The sequence below is a fragment of the Triticum aestivum genome, chromosome 3B, assembly GCF_018294505.1.
Source record: "Triticum aestivum cultivar Chinese Spring chromosome 3B, IWGSC CS RefSeq v2.1, whole genome shotgun sequence".
NCBI lineage: Eukaryota > Viridiplantae > Streptophyta > Magnoliopsida > Poales > Poaceae > Triticum > Triticum aestivum.
The window spans coordinates 386742556-386748448 of record NC_057801.1 but is presented as its reverse complement, the minus strand read 5'-3'; positions in this window follow the sequence as shown (position 1 = coordinate 386748448).

Here is a 5893-nt window from a genome sequence, read left to right as displayed (position 1 = left end):
CTAATTGTCTACGAGTGCTTACCCCCTTTCTTAAGCTTCCAACCACATTCTCCATGAGATGACCTTTGGTGGTGAGTTTGGAAGCAATCTTCGCGGCACGATGCTCCAATTCCTCCTCGGATGTCGAAGGTGGAGGGTTCACTTGATCATCTTGAGCGTCGTCATGAGCTTGTTCTTGATCTTGAGCTTGCTCATGATCTTGAACTTGCTCGAGGGGAAGAACTTGACCTTGGGCATCATGTGGAGGTTCACCACCATCTTGTGATTGATCTTGCCCTTGGTCTTGTTCCCGAGGTTGAGGGCCTTCACTTTGTTCTTCGGAAGCGTGTGGGTCTTGAGTAGGTGAAGGCTCCACCGAGGTGGAGCATTGTCCTTCTCCTTCAGCCACAAGGGGTTCCTCAATGGGTAGGATATGACCAATACCCATTCTTCTTATGGCTTGCGTAGGAATTTCATCACCTACATCACAAGTACCACTTTGCTCCACTTGGGAGCCGTTATTTTCATCAAACTCTACGTTACACGTCTCCTCAATGAGTCCGTTGGACTTGTTGAGAACACGGTAAGCATGAGAGTTTGTAGCATAACCAACAAATATGCCCTCATGATCTCTAGCCTCGAATTTAGACAAACGAACACCTTTCTTGAGAATGAAACACTTACACCCAAACACCCGGAAGTACTTGAGATTGGGCTTGTTCCCGGTGAGTATCTCATACGGAGTCTTGTTCAAGCCTTTGCGGAGATAGAGCCGATTGGATGCATGACAAGCTGTGTTGATGGCTTCGGCCCAAAAGTTGTATGGAGACTTGAACTCCGTCATCATGGTCCTTGCCGCATCCATCAACGTCCGGTTCTTCCTCTCCGCAACACCATTTTGTTTAGGGGTATATGGTGCAGAATATTGATGCTTGATCCCTTCATCACTAAGAAACTCATCCAAGGTGTAGTTCTTGAACTCGGTGTCGTTGTCACTTCTTATTGTCAGAATCTTTGCATTATGTTGACGTTGAGCTTCATTTGCAAAGTCGATGACGGTTTGTTGAGTCTCACTCTTCCTCTTGAAGAAGTATACCCAAGTGTATCTTGAATAATCATCCACAATCACCAAGCAATACTTTCTACCCCCAAGACTGTCAAAGGATGGAGGCCCGAAGAGGTCCATGTGCAGGAGCTCCAAGGGTCTCTTCGAGTAGATGATAGTCGTGGGAGGGTGAGCCGTCTCATGAAGCTTTCCTTCGATACAAGCACTGCAAACACGATCTTTGGCAAAACTAACATTCGTTAGTCCATGAACATGGTCCCCCTTGAGAAGACTTTGCAAAGATCTCATATTAACGTGGGCTAAACGGCGATGCCAAAGCCATCCCACATCAACTTTAGCCATTAGGCATGTCGCGGTCTTAGTGGGTTGCTCCGAAAAGTTAGTCACATAGAGACCGTTCTCGACATGCCCAACAAAGGCTACTTTAAGAGTCTTGCTCCACAAGAGGGCCACAGTACCAATATCAAAGAAGGTGGCAAAGCCCATGAGTGCGAGTTGACGAACGGAAAGTAAATTGAATGCAAGGGACTCAACAAGCATGACTTTCTCGATCGTTAGATCATGAGAAAAGACAACCTTGCCAAGACCCATTACCTTAGAATGTGAGGCATCACCAAATTCGACATTAGTGGGCATAGATGGGATCTTGTGCACGTCCACCACCAAGTCCTTGCTCCCGGTCATATGATTTATTGCTCCACTATCGAGCAACCATGATCCCCCACCGGAAGCAAACACCTACAAGAGATCAATGCTTGGTTTTAGGTACCCATTGAGTAATGGGTCCTTTGATGTTAGTAACAAGGGTCTTAGGAACCCAAATAGACCATTCAATGTACTCATAAGGAGAACCAACAAATTTAGCATAAACATGCCCATCACTAGCACGACACAACACATAAGAGGGGTTAAAGTTGCCGGCTTTGTTGGGAGAGATGGCTTTGCGCTCTTTGGCATCACCACTCTTCCCATTGTTCTTCTTCTCCTTAGGAGCACCTTCTCCCTCCTTCACAAAGGTTTGCGTGAGCGGAGGAGGTCGATTGGTCTTGCTCTTCTTCTCCTTGTTCTTCTTCTTGTTCTTGGACTTGGGTGAGAACCCAACTCCCTCCTTGCCCACAACTTCCTTTTGATTGCTCAAAAGGTCATTTAGGTTATTCTCGCCTTGTATGCATGACACAAGACCTTTCTCGAGTTGTTCCTTCAACTTGGCATTCTCCTCCACAAGATGCACATGCTCACAACATGGGTTAGTAGCATTTGCATTATCAATTAAGACCATGTGAGGAAATGTGGCATTTTCCTTGGTAAGCTTAACTTGGAGTTGAGCATGAGACTCCTTGAGGTTTGCATGAGCACCTTTCAAGACCTTATGGGCCTTGTCAAGTACATCAAACTCCTCCTTGAGTCTAGCATGATCAACCCCAAGTTTAGCCTTCTCGGAAGTTAGAACACGAGACACAACAAGAGCATGATCAAGATCTTTCTTTAATTTGGCATGGTCATCGTTGTGTGACTCCTCAAGAGCCAAACGATGCCCACGCTCTTTAGCAAGATCATTAGATAGATTCGATATCTCATCGGCGTAATCACGACTATGACCTTCCATCTTAGAGATGGTTTCTTCGTGAGCCTCTATCATGTCATTGGCTTCACCAAGTTGTTCCAAGAGAGCAACGAAGTGCTTCTTGGATTTTCCTTTGAGCTTACTCATAAAAGACTCAAACTCATTCACTCCTTCATTAGACCCATCATGTTCATTAATGCAATCCTCCTTGGAGGGATTAGTAATGATGGTGGTTTTAATGTTGAGGGTTACCTTGTTTGACGCTTTAGCCATGAGGCATTTGGCGGTGATGTTTTCGTTGGGTGAATCAAAGAGAGACACCCGGGGAGTAGTAGCAATGGCAACAGATGCCATGGCCATTGCTTCTTCATTTTCATCATCATCGTCATCCTCTTGGTATTCTTCTTGAACCACCAACCCACGAGTGGGAGTCTTCTTGGCAAAGTTGTTCTTGTTGGGGAAGGACTTGGCTTTGTCTTTTCGGATGAACTTGCCACCATTGTCTTCCCGCTTCTCATAAGGACAATCCGCAACGAAATGGCTCACATTGCCACAGTTGAAGCAAGTTCTAACTTGTTGCTTGCCCTTTACGCCACTTGAGTTGTTCTTGTTGAAGTTGGGTCTTGAATTCTTCTTGCTCCAAAATTGTCTTGAAGCAAGGGCCATGTGCTCATGGTAATGGTGTCTTCGGAGTTGCTTTCCTCATCTTCCACTTCTTCCTCTTATTCCATAATAACCTTGGCCTTCAGAGCAAGGTTGGGCTTCTTTGCCCTTTGAGAACGGAGCACCGCATTGTCGGCGGTCTTGTCCAAAATGCTCATTGCAATGAACTCATCCAACACTTCACTTGAGGTCATGGAGTGGAAGTTCGGTCTTTGACGGATGACGGAGGACATGGCCTTGTTGTAGGGCATCATGGCCTTGAGGAACTTTCGCTTGATCCAATTGTCATCCGTGTCCTTGCTTCCATGATCTCGGAGTGCGACCGCGAGTTTGGTCACTCTTCAAAAGAGCTCACGAGGTTCTTCATCTTCTTTCATTGCAAACTCATCGGCTTCATCTTGCACCACTTCATAGTTGGAGCGTTGAATGCTAGCACTTCCTCGGTAGAGACGCTCGACACATTTCCATGCTTCTTTAGCCATGACATGAGGTCGAAGATGAGGGAGATCTCCGGGAAGGATAGCATCTTGGATGATGAAGAGAGCACTCTCATTGAATTGATTGTCCACTTCTTCTCGAGGGGTGAAGTTGCTTGGGTCATGAGGATGGAAGCCTTCTTCAATGATTCTCCAAAGGTTACTATTCACATTTTTTAAATGACGCTTGAAGTGATAAACCCAAGAATCAAAATCTTCATTTTTCACATATTTAGGAGGAGGATCGGCATGATTCAAATGAGTAGAGGGGATTGGTCCTCTATACACTGGGGGTTCCACATTGGCAAAGATGTCGGTGCCATTTCTACCACTAGTAGACGGACTCTTTTCACTGTTAGCTTCCCCCTTGTTGGAGGTAGCATCCGTCACCTTGTTAGTGGGATCACCCACTTTCATCGGCGAGGTTGATAGTTTAAGTCCGTCTAAGAAATCAGAAAACATGCTTTTAACCTCGGCCGTCATGGAGGTTTTCAATGTGTCTAAAGCCACATTGAATTCCTCACGAGAGACCGAGGCTCCCCCTTCGGCCGTGGACGAGATGGGATTCACACCGGAGTGCTCCTGCGCACCGTCGTGGGTGTCAACCATACTCTTCGGACAGCAAAGTCCTTAATAAAGAGACGAGGCTCTGATACCAATTGAAAGGATCGATATGGTTGACTAGAGGGGAGGTGAATAGGCAACTAACAATTTTTAGACTTTTCTTTAACAATTTAAACCTTGCAATGAAATAGGTTGTCTAGATGTGCAACTACGTGGACAACCTATATGATGCAAAGACAATAAGCACACAACCAAGCAATGGATATAACTTACGTAAGCTTGTGAAAGTAAAGGGACAAGATAACCAAGAGTGGACCCGATGGAGACGAGGATGTGTTGCCGAAGTTCCTTCCTTTTAAGGGGAAGTACGTCTCCGTTAGAGCGGTGTGGAGGCACAATGCTCCCCAAGAAGCCACTAGGGCCACCGTAATGTCCTCACGCCCTCACACAATGCGAGATGCCGTGATTCCACTATTGGAGCCCTTAAAGGCGGCAACCGGACCTTTACAAACAAGATTGGGGCTATCTCCACAACACTTGGAGGCTCCCAACAACACCACGAAGCTTCACCACAATGGAGTATGGCTTCGAGGTGACCTCAACCGTCTAGGGTGCTCAACACCCAAGAGTAACAAGATCCGCTAGGGATAAGTGGGGGGAATCAAATTTCTCTTGGTGGAAGTGTAGATCTGGGCCTTCTCAACCAATCCCGAGCAAATCAACAAGTTTGATTGGCTAGGGAGAGAGATCGGGTGAAAATGGAGCTTGGAGCAACAATGGAGCTTTGGGGGAAAGAGGTAGGTCAACTTTGGGGAAGAAGACCCCTTTATATAGTGGGGAGAACAAACCAACCGTTATCCCACTCACCAGCCCCGCACAGAGCGGTACTACCGCTAGGGAAGGGCGGTACTACCGCTCCGGGCGGTACTACCGCTCAACCCAGCGGTACTGCCGTGCTGCCAGGGCCCTGACCCCAGGGCGGTACTACCGCTAGGGAAGAGCGGTACTACCGCTTAGGGCGGTACTACCACTCCTACTACCTCCCTTAGTGTCGCAAAACCCGACACGAAAAACTTCGTTCGAGAATCGAGGCGGAAGTAGCCCAGATGCACAGCGGTACTACGGCCGAAAATCCCAAGCGGTACTACCGTTCGGAGAGCGGTACTACCGCTCTGAGAGCGGTACTACCGCTGGGGAACTTCGGCGGTACTACCGCTGTGGTCGCGGTACTACCGCTGGGGCAGAGCAAAGGATAGCAAGGGGAAAACGGCAGCTCCAGAGATGCGGAAGGAAAGACGATGGGTGTGATAAGGATGTGTACATGTGATTCCACCCAAGTCTTACCAAAGCGGATCCCCTCTTGATAGTACGGTGACTCCTACGAAACTAGTCCACCAACAACGAAACGAAGGAGCTACACCATCTTGAATACAACACCGAGGGGAGGAAATCGTCTCGTGCCAATGGATGAATCTCTGAAAGAACTAAACGCACACGATTAGTCCGCACAAGCATTGTCATCAATCACCAAAACATCTTGGGGATAAATATGCCCTTACATACGTCCTCCGTCTTCTTCAC